Raw genomic sequence first — 13,932 nt, 5'->3', positions numbered from 1 at the left:
AAATCCATTTTGTTGCAAGATGACCAATCTCATCTGATTTATAAGCTGTGGTCTCAGAGGAAATATGGAATACTTGGAGTTGGAGCCAAGGAACAAATGCGCCCGGTTGGAAGCAGACACTTCCTGAATTTCGAGCAGCTCCCTGGACGTGCTTTAGAATGTGTCAGTTTACAATTTTCAAGTCATGCGGCATATCATCATCTATTTGGCAGCCCATGTACAAGGTAGAGGCCTTGTATCTTCCATTAAAGGCTTATGTTTTAGGCTTACCTACACCTGCCCTTTTTCTCTGGTCAAGAAAGCATGTAAGTGGATGATTATTTTCTAAAAATCTCCTTCCTTACTACTTCTAATTTTTTAAAAAATTGTGAATTTTGACTTTTCAAACTGTCAAATGATCTTACAATGGTCTGATTTTAGGTAGGTTTTTAGCTTCCATCTCTTTCCTCACTCTTAATAAAATTGCAGGGCATTTGAGAACAAAATCAAGATCCTCCTGATGTAAAAGTTGTTGCAGCCTGCACAGCGCATCAGGGAAAGGGTTCTTCCTAAAGCATCCTGAGTGGAGACGTCACTGGAGGATTGCAGAATTCAATCCCTGTGTTTTTCTAAAGTTAGAATTTTACATCCTTCCCCTAACCAAAAACAAATAAAGAACTTGTTGATCTTGGATTTCTATGACCTTAAAAAATTGAATAAAGAAAATAAAGCTCCCCAGGCTACAATCAGAGTCTTAATGTTTAAAAAAATATTCTTCTAGGAGAAGTTATTTATTAGCCATTGTGAATTAATGGGCTAACATTTGGTTTGAGTAGGTCTGATCAGTATCTTAAATACTTTTTGGTAATTCTCAAATATTCTTTTCCTGCCCCATTCTTACCACTCAAACCTGATCTTGAAGATATTCTTACCATGTTAATCAGTGACTTCAGCATCTGTCTGAAAGTTGCCCTCTTTCATGCCTCAGTCCTCTTCAGCGGCCCTGTTTTCTACATAGCCAACCCTTCTAAAACCATGGCTTCATATTTTCTTGATGTTCTTATCTCTTGTCACCTTCATATCCACTGTAAGCTTTTCAAAACAAAAACTATTCTGAAGCTTGGGCCTTGAAGTCTGAAATTTTCTTTTATTGTAATCATTTCCCTACTATTTTAACTACCTCTGCTTATTCTTTGATTTTTTTTTTTCTTTCTTTTTTTTTTTTTTGAGACGGAGTCTCACTCTGTAGCCCAGGCTGGAGTGTAGTGGCCGGATCTCAGCTCACTGCAAGCTCCGCCTCCCGGGTTCACGCCATTCTCCGGCCTCAGCCTCCCGAGGAGCTGGGACTACAGGCGCCCGCCCCCTCGCCCGGCTATTTTTTGTATTTCTTAGTAGAGACGGGGTTTCACCGTGTTAGCCAGGATGGTCTCGATCTGACCTCGTGATCCGCCCATCTCGGCCTCCCAAAGTGCTAGGATTACAGGCTTGAGCCACCGCGCCCGGCCTGATTTTTTTTTTTTCTTTAATAGAGACAATCTTACTCTGTTGGCTGGGGTGGTCTTGAACTCCTGACCTCAAGCAATCCTCTGCCTTAAGCCTCCGAAAGTGCTGGAATTACAAGTGTGAGCCACTGTGACTGGCCTGCATATTCTTATTGATGGAATTATTTCTGCCTATTGTGACAGTTGATGTTTTGTCTGCCCCTCATTACCTGATCTTTCAGATTTAATTTGTTTCCTTATCAGCCCTGATGCTATGTTTAGCCTTAACAAGGATGTCCTCACCAGTATCCCAAAATTCCTCAGTTCACGTCACCAACCTCATTTTTGTCTTTGTTTTGGATTGCTCCTTAACAAAAATTGCTAGAGAAAGTCAGGACGTTAACTGAGTAAACTCACACTTATTTTTGGCAGGACAGACCAATATTCTTAGTAAGGTCTGCAGGATGCTTTGTGAGCTGCTTGGTCTGGTGTTCCAAATTTCTCCTCTTAGACTTCTGTTCTAGCCACATTGGCCTTCTTTTCATTCCTCAAACATCTCTCTCTTCCCCTGGGTTAAGGGCCTTTGCTTAGAACAGTCTTTCCTTTATCTTCCCCTAGTTAACTCTTAACCAGTCATTAAGTGTCAGCTTAAATATCACTTCCTTAGGGAGACTGGTAGTTGAGATTAAGCCCCCACTTCCATCTCACCCCTCTGGCATATCCTAGACCATATACCTCTATCACAGTCACAATTTTACATTTATTTTTGTGATTATAGATTTGATGTCACTTGGATGAACACATGGACTATGACTGTTTCTGCTTTTCCTGGTGCCCTCAGTGACTGTACTGTATCCAATAAATGCCTTATGTGGAGTAAGCATAGGAGATACTTTAGAAGTGGCACTTTTATAAGTAGTAACTCCTGAAGCAAGTGATATTTAGACATCTTCAAATATTAGAAATGTTTTCTTTATATTGAAGTAAAATCTCTTTTCCTAACTCTGTTCCTTGGGGTCATTCAGATAAGTGGATTTCTGACATGTTGTCAAATACTCTAGCAGAGTAGAAATACCATTGCTTTGGTGTAAAATCTAGTTGTAGCTACCATATTTGGGAGGGCTTACTCAGTGCCTGGAGCTCTGCTCATCTGTAAAGTGGAAGTAATAATAATTGCTTTACCCAGTTCAGTTTAAAAAGCATCTGTTGAGCACCTAACTGTGTTCCATTTAGTGCATTAATGCCTGGGATAAAAGATGAGTAACACATATGCTATACTTAAGGAGTTTGTAGCTTGTTGGAGAAGTCCAAGAAAATATCCCAGGCAGCCTCTTACTGAGAAATTGACTTGATTTTCCCCATTCTCGTAGTAATAAACACTCAGGAATGTGTTAGGATTCAGATTCTTTCCAGCTACTAGCCCAAAGTGAGCAGGCAGGCATTAGCCAGAGCTTCCAGAATAGCTGTGACCCAGAAATGTGTCAAGAATCTCTGACGATGGGGTATGTGGATGAACTTCTTGGAACAATCTCAAGTTGTATCATTGGCCACTGGGTACTGCGCTGGGGACTCATGGTCATGGAAACCTGCCTGCCTCACCCTCCCCCACCTAGGACTGCACCATTTCTCCTATTCTGTATAGCCATCTGTGCGCTGATACCTTTCCCCTTTTACATGAATAGACTAAATTTTATCTTTGCCTGTATCTGATAGTGTCTCTCCATCATTCCCTTCATCCTTTTATCAACGACATCAGGAGATGCACATGTGTGTTGATCATTTTTATGAGGTAAGCATTAGGAGAGGGAACTGCAGTGGGAGTATAACTTGGTAATCTTTTTTGTAAATTGGTGTGTTACCTACTCAAGTTGAAGATTTGAAGATGTGCATTCCTATGACTCTGCATTTCCACACTTAGCTATATACCCGACAGAAGTGTGTCCATATGTTCACTGAAAGACACACTAGGATGTTTGTAGCAGCACTATTCCTTGCAGCCAGAAAGCAGAAACTGCCCAAATGCCAATTAACAGTAGACTTGATAATCAACTGTGTTGTATTCATACACTGCAATACTACACAGCAATGAGAATGCACACACTTTACAGTAAAAACCTACAATATGGAAGACCGTCGCTTGCATAAGATGCAAGACTAGACAAAATAAATCTAGGTGTTAGAGGGCAGGATAGTGACTACCCTTGTCGGAACTAGTTATTAGAAGAGAGAGCTCAGGATGGGATTTGATGGGTGCTGATAATGTTCTGTTTCTTGATCTGGGATAGTTTGTGAACATTCACTGAGCTTTACATTTCTGACGTGTGCACTTACTTGTGTGTAATTTCCTTTTTTAATGTAGAGTTTAAAAAGAGTTCATTCTATTTTGTCCACTTATTGAACTAAAAACAGCTTGGATTATGAGAATAAAACATGGAAAATTACCATGTAGGTAAAGGCACTGTCCTGTTACGCATTTCAAATTGGCACTTGGTTTGAAAAGCAATCATCACGCTAGTAGGGGGTGTCTTTGAACTGATGTTCCACAGATGATAATACTCATCTTGTAATTGCCCAACTCTTGGATGAACTGACTTGGAATCTATTTTCCTATTTTACTCTTGTTATACTTGTTATTTTTCTTTTAACACAGATTTGATAATCTTAAATAGGAAATATTTCACTTTTTATTATGTAAATTACTCTTAAAAAAGGATAGGTTAGCCACAGGATTGTTATTGCTGCAGAAAATTGCTGGCTCTTCCTTGAAAATCCTGTAAAATGAGGCAATGGAGAATGAGTAAGCTTTTAAATGTAAGAGTTACATTTTTAACTTTAAAGTTGTTGCATTGTCGCATTTTTCAGGACATGGAATATTTAAAAGGTCCATGTAACATTAGGACAATTCCAGATATTGAAGATGGCTTTAAAAAACATACAATGATTTTTTCTTTTTATCACACATTTCCTTGATCATTGACCTACGGTAGTTTAAAAAAATCTTGTCCTAATAACCATCACCAACAGCCTTCACAGGATCCTGGATTACACAGTGGTATGAACATGAACTCCAAACCACAGTCATAGAGAGGTTCTTTATACATAGGCCAGTAGTTAGTTCTTGGCAAGAGAGGCCCTTGTTCTGGGTCCTTTTCTTGTTCATCTCTGGCCCTATCCCTATCTAGGGGATAATGTTTTCACAGGGCTAAGGAATTGTGGTTTCTACTTCTAGAACCATGTCCCAGATAGGAGGGGTCATGGAATTCCCAGCCCAGCCCTGAGCTGCTTCTAGAGCCCGCATTGCTGTTCCCAGTCTGTCCTCCTGCACTCAGATGTCACTGATCTGTGGGCTTCTAGGTCCAAAGGATGGATAAGGAGCAGCTATTTCCCTGGGGGTGGATAGGCGTTGACTGAGCTTGGATGTTTATTCTGGGAAGGCCACAGGCCTGTGTTCATGGACCCTTGAACATAGAGATAGGAGTAGGAAGAGAATGTTGGGAAGCACACTGATGGGTTATTTGGGGGTCAGGGCTTGACTCTCACTATACTACCACCTCCTGTTGAGAAACTCCAGAGACTTGGAGAATTCTTCAGTATTTTGGTCTGGCCTTCGAAGACGTGTAGTTATATTTGCTAAGGTGTGAGGATAGAAGGCATTTTATTTAAGTTTGCCAGGTTGATTTGTGACATGTATGTATTCCGCACATGATATATGGACCTGCATGTGTAGTCTTGTCCTGGACCCTCTGAATGTTAAAAAAGAGTCTACCTGGACATAAACAACTCATGAACTAAAGGAGAAACACCTTCAAAATCCATATTCAATGGTGAATTTTCACAACAAGTATCTAGCTTCCTTTACTAATATAGAGCAATTTTAATGATTCTAAAATGTACACCTATGTTGATCTGATCAATTAGGTTGCAATCTTTGACGGCTGAATTTGGCACAACTAACTGACTCACTATGTGCATAATCAGCCCTGTTGACCTGACTGGAGAATGGCAGATAGGACACTTTGGACAAACAGAGCCAGCTACTGAAAACAGATCTTCATTTGGGTAAGATTACACAAAGCCCTTTTCAATTTAGAGCTAGAATTATCTGTCACTCATAGATTTCCTGTCACTCATGTAATCATGATTTAGCAATACAGGTATATGAATGCTTACTTTGCATGAGGCACTGGAATCCAATGATGAAGAGAACCTCTGGCCTCAAAATGCTCTCAGTCTGATGGGGGAGGCTATCTCATGAACAGCAAGTTAATTGCTGTGGCAAAGACGGATCCACCAGGCCAGGAGTGCACGCACTGATGGCTGTGTGCTCTGTGCTTCAGAATGTTATGTTCTAGCATCATTCACAAGACTGAGGACACAACATCAAAACTCTATGCCAACAACTTGTTACGGCAGCAGCCTTATTTAAAAATCTACATTCTGTCTCTTTGTTTGGAAACCTCTTTTTCCACATCAATTAGGCCTTTAATTTGAATCTTATTCTCTATTTCAACAAAAGTACATAATGTTGGGTAAATGTCTCCCTTTCTCCACTAATTTCACCTTGTGGTTAAGATACTCGAATAGTCAGAACAAGCCCATTGCTTTAAAAGGATACTTTTTGGCTTATCAGTGCTTAAATTAATTTCTTTATCTGGAATAGTAACATAGCATGTCCTACCTAATACAAATGTGCCTTGCCAAGATAAGCAACTGGGTGATGGGTAAATTCAGGTGTATGAAAAATCCATTATATATTCCTGTGATTTAGGGCTCTCAGAATGTTATACCCATGATGGTTGACACATTTTTTCCTTAATTGTTCCCATTGTTTCTATAGAGAAGGAGTGAATGGACTTGCTTTTCATGAATCTGAGTGCTTGCTATTCTAAGTTGTGATAGTTTTCTGGTAAGGGCTCATGTCCTCTGAATAGAGGACCACTAATTTGAGATGAGTGCATTCTGTGTTTGAAAAGAATTAAATTGGAGGATGGTGGATTACATTTTTTATCCACTTTGACTGTTTTGAGAATACTGAGTATACACATCCTGCTATTCCAGAGGAAGCTGTGACACAGTTATGAAGGAGGGTAGCAAGACAACCAGCTCGCCACACCTACCACCCTCTCAATTGCAAGAAATGATTGCCCATAACTATTTGACTTAATCCAAAATTGTTTTCAGGGTAAAATGCAACAAAGTTCAATAATCACTTGTGCCTTGAGTTTTAACAAAAATGTATGGATTTGGGCTGGATGATTATCCAATTGATTTGGATGAGGAGTTCCTTGAGGAGAAATAGATATTTAGAATCATACTGTGTGTACCAAGCTGAATCCTGCTATTTTCACATTACATTTATAATCAGTATCTCTCCATCCCATTAAAACCTTTTCAAAATAGTCATGGGTGTGTCATTATTTGATCACTCTATAGTTGATAATTGTCGGACACAGAAATTGTTTGCAATTCTAAAATATTTTCTATGGCTTTCTATGTAGAATTGTCTGCATCTTTTACTTTTTTCTTTAAGATAGCTTCTTAAAGGAGAAATTGCTGGCTCAAAAAACATGGTATTTTACTGTATGTCCTCACTTATAAGTGGGAGCTAAACGTTGAGTGCACATGGACACAAAGAAGGGAACAGACACTAGGGCCTGCTTGAGAGTAAAGAGTGGGAGGAGGGTGAGGCTAGAAAAACTACCTATTGGGTACCATGCTTATTACCTGGGTGATGAAATAATCTGTACACCAATCCCCTATAACATGCAATTTACCTATATAACAAACCTGCACATGTACCCCCAAACCTAAAATAAAAGTTAAAAAACAAAAACAAACAAAATATATGGTATTTTAAAGATATATGTTACTAGAATGTTCTCAGTAATCATGCCAATTATGTTGCTACCACAGATCACCTGAGGTCGGGAGTCTGAGACCAGCCTGATCAACATGCAGAAACCCGTCTCTACTAAAATAATACAAAATTAGCCAGGTGTGGTGGCGCCTGCCTGTAATCCCAGCTACTTGGGAGGCTGAGGTGGGAGAATCACTTAAACCTGGGAGGTGGAGGGGGTGTTATCATTAAAATTATTTTCACTATTTTGATAGGTAAAGATATTTTGTCATTTGATTTTGTATTTCTGGGGTTACCAATAAGGTTGCATGGGTTTTTATGTTTGTTAATTTCTGTGGTCCATTTTGTGACTTGTTTCTGTTCATGTTCTTTGTCTCTCTTTTTTGTTTCAGTCCTGTTTTTTTTTTTAAATCAATTTTTGTAAGTTCTTCAAATATTATATATTGGGCACCATTTTGATAGTGTTTCCTTTTAAAAGCCAATTTTACTGAGGATAATTTACATGCAATGAAATATATTTGTCTTAAGTGTACAGTACAATGAATTTGACAATTGTATGCACTCATGTAACTATCACCATAATCAAGATACAGATTTTGTTTACTCCAGAAAGTTCCCTCTTACACCTTTACAGTGAACTCATTGTACACCCAGCCTCAGATAACCTGGGATCTTATATCTGTCATTATAGCTTAGTTTTGTCTGTTATAGAGTCAGAAAGTATATTTTATTTCAAATTGGCTTCCTTTGCTCAGCATAATGTTTCTGAGATTCACCTATGCTGTAGTATATACCAGAAGTCTGTTCCTTTTTATTGCTGAGTAGTATTCCATTGTATGGATATACCACAATTTGTTTATCCATGCACTTACTGGTGGGCATTTGAGTTGTTTCCAGTTTTGAGTTATCACAAATGAAGCTACTATGAGTAAATCTTTGTGTGGACATATATTTACTTTTCTTTAAGGTAAATGCCAAGGAATGAAGTCACAAGGCCATGTGGTAAGTGTGTGTTTATCTTTATAAGAAACTACCAAACTGTTTTTCAGTATATGAACCATGTTACGCTCCCATCAGCAATGTTTGTAGGTTTCATTTGTGCTTTGTCTTTGCCAACACTTGTTATTTCCAGAATTTTAGTTATTTTAGTGAGTGCGTAGTGTATCTCATTCTGGTTTTAATTTACTGCATTTCTCTGAAGACTAATGATTTTGATCTTCTCATGTGCTTATTGGCCTTGTGGCATTTACTTTAGCAATTCTTGATTCAATTTTATTTTTGATATGCTTAAAATTTCTTTAAAGTGAGTGTTACAAATACATGCTAAAATTTTAAGTAATATGGAAAAGTCTATGCTAAAAAATATATTAATCCCCTCCAAACTTGTCTTAGTTTTCTCAGTTCTTTTTTTTCTAATGGCAACCATGATCACAAGTTTATATGATGCCCTTTGTTTTGTGAATATTTTTAATACTAATACTTATAGACTTTATCATATTTTATAAATACACAAGTGATACTTTTTAACCTTTTACTTGGATGTAACATATAGAAAAATGCACATATCCTAAGTGTACAGCTTGAGAAAATTTTACAAACTGAACACAGCTGTATAACCAGCATCCAGAGAGAACATCACCAGCACCATGCATTCCATTCCAGTCATTGTTCATCACTTCCCCAAGGGTAGCTACCATCTTGATTTTTTTTTTTTTTTTTTTTTGAGACGGAGTCTCGCTCTGTAGCCCAGGCTGGAGTGCAGTGGCCAGATCTCAGCTCACTACAAGCTCCGCCTCCCGGGTTCACGCCATTCTCCGGCCTCAGCCTCCCGAGGAGCTGGGACTACAGGCGCCCGCCACCTCGCCCGGCTATTTTTTGTATTTCTTAGTAGAGACGGGGTTTCACCGTGTTAGCCAGGATGGTCTCGATCTCCTGACCTCGTGATCCGCCCATCTCGGCCTCCCAAAGTGCTGGGATTACAGGCTTGAGCCACCGCGCCTGGCCTACCATCTTGATTTTAACAGTATGGATTATTTTAACATTTTTATACTTTATAGAGTTACTGCATATACTCTTTGGCATCTGGCTTCTTTTGCTCAACACTTTGTTTATGTGACTCATTCATATTGTTGAGTGTATTTGTAGATTGTTCATTCATTCCTATTGCCATTTTGTATTGCAATGGAAGGATATATGACTACCTATTTATTAATTTTATTGCTGGTGGATATCTACCTGTTACTAAAGATGTTTTGCACGTATTCTATTGCATGTCTTTTGGTGAACATCGTGTGCACTGTATACAGTTGGATATGTATCTAGCAGTAGAATTTTGGGTCATAGGTAATATATATGACATAGGTGTACTAACTGCCACCCACAGAGTTCTGGTTGCTTCTACATCTTCAACAATCCCAATGTATTTTCTCTTCTTAGTATTTTGTGAGTGTTCTAAGCTCATTCTCTTTTTTAAGTTTCTCATGAGTGTTTTCTAATTGTGATTTTAATTTGATTACTCTGTGACTAATGATATTGAGAACCTCGTCGTGTGCTCGCAGGCCAGGTGGATAGCCTCATTTGTGAAGTGGCTGTTCCAAGTCTTCTGCCAATTTTGTCTACTGGATTGTCTGACTTTTATTTATTAACTTGTAGCTCTTTAACTCTGAATATGAGTCTTGTGTCATGAGTTATATGAATATCTCAGTCTGGGTTGGTTTTCACTCTTAATGGTATTTTGTTCATGAATAGAAAGTCTCAATTTTTATATACCCTGATACATACTTTCTTTTATGCTTTAGTGCTTTTTCTCTCTTCTTTAAGAAGTCTTTTTCTCTTAGTTTACAATGATCTACATTTCTTCTCAAAATATTTAGATCTGCTATTTTTCTTCTTTTCAAATTTTGAATTAACATTTTGTTGACTTCCAAAAATAATTAAAAAGGGTTCATTATTTTTCTATTCTTCGGAAGAAGTTTTGCTAAATTGATGTTTTTCTCCTTAAATGTTTGGAAAAATTCACTGGTAAAACTGTTTGGGCCTAGGTTTTATGTGAATGCGAGAAAGTTAAAATAATGGATTCACTTTTTTTGACAAATATCACATTATTCAGATTTTCTCTTTCTTCTGACAGTTTTAATGAATTGTATTTTTGGAGAAATTTTTCTCTCTTCCAAATTCTCAAATTTCGTGTCCTGAAGGTTTTGAACATTGTCATCTATATATTTTTCGTGTCTGTAGGATCTATAATGCTGCTCCTTTTTCATTCCTGATATCAATAATTTGTATTTTTACATTTTTTTTCCTGGATAAATCTTAGGGTTTTTTTCATGTATATCTATTTATTATTATACTTTAAGTTCTAGGGTACATGTGCACAATGTGCAGGTTTGTTACGTAGATATATGCATGCCATGGTGGTTTGCTGCACCCATCAACTCGTCATTTACATTAGGTATTTCTCCCAACACTATCTCTCCCCTAGCCCCCCACTCCCCAACAGGACCCGGTGTGTGATGTTTCCCTCCCTGTTTCCATGTGTTCCCATTGTTCAACTCCTACTTATGAGTGAGAACATGCAGTGTTTGGTTTTCTGTCCTTGTGATATTTTGCTGAGAATGGTGGTTTCCAGCTTCATCCATGTCCCTGCAAAGGACATAAACTCATCCTTTTTTATGGTTGCATAGTATTCCACAGTGTATACGTGCCACATTTTCCTTATCCAGTCTGTCATTGATGGACATTTGGGTTGGTTCCAAGTCTTTGCTACTGTAAATAGTGCTGCAGTAAACATATGTGTGCATGTGTCTTTATAGTAGAATGATTTATAATCCTTTGGGTTTATACCCAGTAATAGGATTTGGAATTCTTTTCTGTGTGAATTGGAATGACCATATATAGATTCCATGGGAGTGGATTATACAGAATCTAATAATAGTTGAAGAGGCTTTTGTTAGACAAAAGCAGCCCTCTATGGCTTTGAGAGCATTTAACATGTACAAAAGTTTTCTATAGTCAGTCACATGGATCATTTGAGGGTCCTAGTGATCTACTCTGTTCAGGACAGCAAGGTGATATTCAACAAACATGCTTTTAAATATTTGCATTTGAATCCCCAAATCAGTTGTAAATATATATTATGAACTGGGCTGGCTTGACATTTATTTATGTGAACAAAATTTGAGTTGACCACAGCTAATTGAACCCAATGGGATAGTGATCCCTCCAGTCTATCCCTCACCAAATAGGAATGTGTGGGAGCTAGAAATAATGTCATATGAAGAACAGTAATAAAAATGGAATGGCTCTAAAGGGCTTCATTGGCATCTGAGAATTATCCTGTGTTTTCCCAGAAAGCCAAATAACATGAGTAAGTACCAGTTAGAGTGAAGCTAATTTTGACTCTTTGCGGTAATTACAGCTAACATTTATTGATACTTGCTATGTGCCAACCCTGTGCTAAACATTCTAGGTAGTTTATTTCCTTAAATTTTAATAATAACCCTATTTATCTAAATACAGTTTATAGATAAGTTAGGAGACTGAGGCTTTAAGAGGTACCAGGATTTTGGAGTCAGGACATTTGGTTTAATTCCCAGCTCTCTCCCCTCCTGGCATTCTATACTTGAACAGTGTATATGTTTTCAGGTTTCTCTACTCTCATTTATAAAATAGAGATAGAAATTTCTACCCTTCACCATTATTGTGGATATTAGAGAGAATTCATATAAAGCATTTGTCATTCAATAAATAGTTATCATTATTATTCAACCTTATTTGGCACGACTTGTACTGTATGGTCAGGGACGACCATCACAGGCCTGATTGTTATGATTTGGTGGCAGCTGACTAAGGAAGAAGAAATCTGACTTTTAGTTAGGCTTTTGGCTAAACTGAGTCACGTGTGAGGTTTTACTAGGTTTTCATCATATCCCTAAATGAATAGGAAGGGTCATTTTTGATTTGCGAAACTGATTAAAAAATCAATCTAGTTACTTTGAAAGATATCCTTATTTTCATCAAGGAGAGGGTATACTTGTTATCTGTAACTAGGGGGTTTGTCCTCTCAGAAAAGGAGCCGTTAGTCTACAGATTTCACACCTTAAAACTGCCCTTTGAGTCAGGAAGTTGTTTAAAAATGCACATTGTTTTGGCCACTTTAGGAACAATGGAAATTTAATGTGTCCCTTAGGCTAGACTCTAAAACTCTCATGACTTCTTTAAAATCTTCTGTGCACAGACAGGGGCCAGGACTCCTACTTTCTAGTTGTAAATGAGGAACTTCCTGATTATCCCAGTGGAAAGAGGTTGCTAAAGGATAATTGTACAGTTTATACCACTGTATTTATCTTTTAAAATGAATAAGTGCAGATACATTAGATAACTTTTCTTACACACTATATACCTATATAAAATAACAGAAAAATTGCTGGCATTTATGCCAAGGTTGATGGATTTCATGTACATGTATACATTATGTAATGATCAAATGAAGGTAATCAGCATATCTATCACCTCAAACATTTATCATTTATTTGTGGTGAGAACATTCAAAATCCTCTCTTCCAGCTATATAGAAACATACAAAACATTATTGTTAACTCTAGTCATGGTGCAATGGGATACCAGAACTTATTCTATCTAGCTGTAGCTTTGTATCCATTGACCAATCAACCTCTCCCCACTTCCCCCCCTTCTTTCTACCTTTCCCAATCTATGGTATCCACTGTTCTGTTTCTGTAAGATCATTTTTTTTTAGGTTCTGCATGTGGCTGAAATCCTGCAGCATTTGTCTGTGGCTAGCTTATTTCACTTAACATACTGTCTTCCAGGTTCATCCATGTTGTTGTGAATGAGAGGATTTCATTCTTTTTTATGACTGATTAGTATTCCATTGTGTATATATATGCTAAATTTTCTTTATTCATCTGTTGATGAATGGTTATGCTGATTTTATATCTTGACTATTGTGACAAGTGGTACAATAAACATGGGAGTGCAGATGTCTCTTCAACATACTAATATAATTTCCTTTAGATATATACCCAGTAGTGAGATTGGTGGATCATATGATATTTCAATTTTTAACTTTTTGAGGAACCTCTATACTGTTTTCCATATTGGTTGTACTAATTTATATTCTTGCAGACAGTGTGTAAGTGTTCCCTTTTCTCCACATGCTTGCCAACACTTGTTATCCTTTGTCTTTTTGATAATAGCCATTCTAACTAGAGTAAGATGATATCTCATTGGGGTTTTGATTTGCAATTCCCTAATGATTAGTGATGTTGAGCATTTTTTCATATACCAGGTTGACCATCTGTATGTCTTCTTTTTTTTTCTTGAGAAATATTTATTAGGGTCTTTTGCTCATTTTAAAAGTTGGATTTTTTTTGCTGTTGAGTTTTTTCAGTTCCTTATGTAGTGTGGATATTAATCCAAGGGATATATTTCTTTTGAAGAAATTATTTTTCCATAGAGTATTTCTGACTCTTGGGCTAAAAATCAATTGAGAAGTTTTTAAATAAAAGAAAGCAATTTTATTGAGTTTTCAAAAAAGAGATTAAAAGGCTCCACTCACTTGCTTTAAGAAAAACCAGATATTAGCTAAAGCTTTAT

At 37.4% G+C, this 13,932-nt stretch overlaps 2 long non-coding RNA genes across 2 annotated transcripts in view; both read left to right on the top strand.

Annotated features, from left to right (window-relative positions):
- Positions 1-5,523, top strand: part of LOC110741782 — a 56,080-nt gene extending 50,557 nt beyond the window's left edge. The window contains exon 2 of the long non-coding RNA XR_002518636.2: positions 5,379-5,523. This is a non-coding gene — a long non-coding RNA (uncharacterized LOC110741782). The remainder of the gene's footprint in view (positions 1-5,378) is intronic.
- Positions 5,524-7,508: 1,985 nt separating this feature from the next.
- Positions 7,509-13,932, top strand: part of LOC103879601 — a 29,607-nt gene continuing 23,183 nt past the window's right edge. The window contains exon 1 of the long non-coding RNA XR_001897215.3: positions 7,509-8,319. This is a non-coding gene — a long non-coding RNA (uncharacterized LOC103879601). The remainder of the gene's footprint in view (positions 8,320-13,932) is intronic.

This window comes from Papio anubis, chromosome 19, assembly GCF_008728515.1.
Source record: "Papio anubis isolate 15944 chromosome 19, Panubis1.0, whole genome shotgun sequence".
Classification (NCBI taxonomy): Eukaryota; Metazoa; Chordata; class Mammalia; order Primates; family Cercopithecidae; genus Papio; species Papio anubis.
The sequence above is the reverse complement of the archived record's forward strand: the minus strand, read 5'-3'. Positions and strand labels throughout refer to the sequence as shown.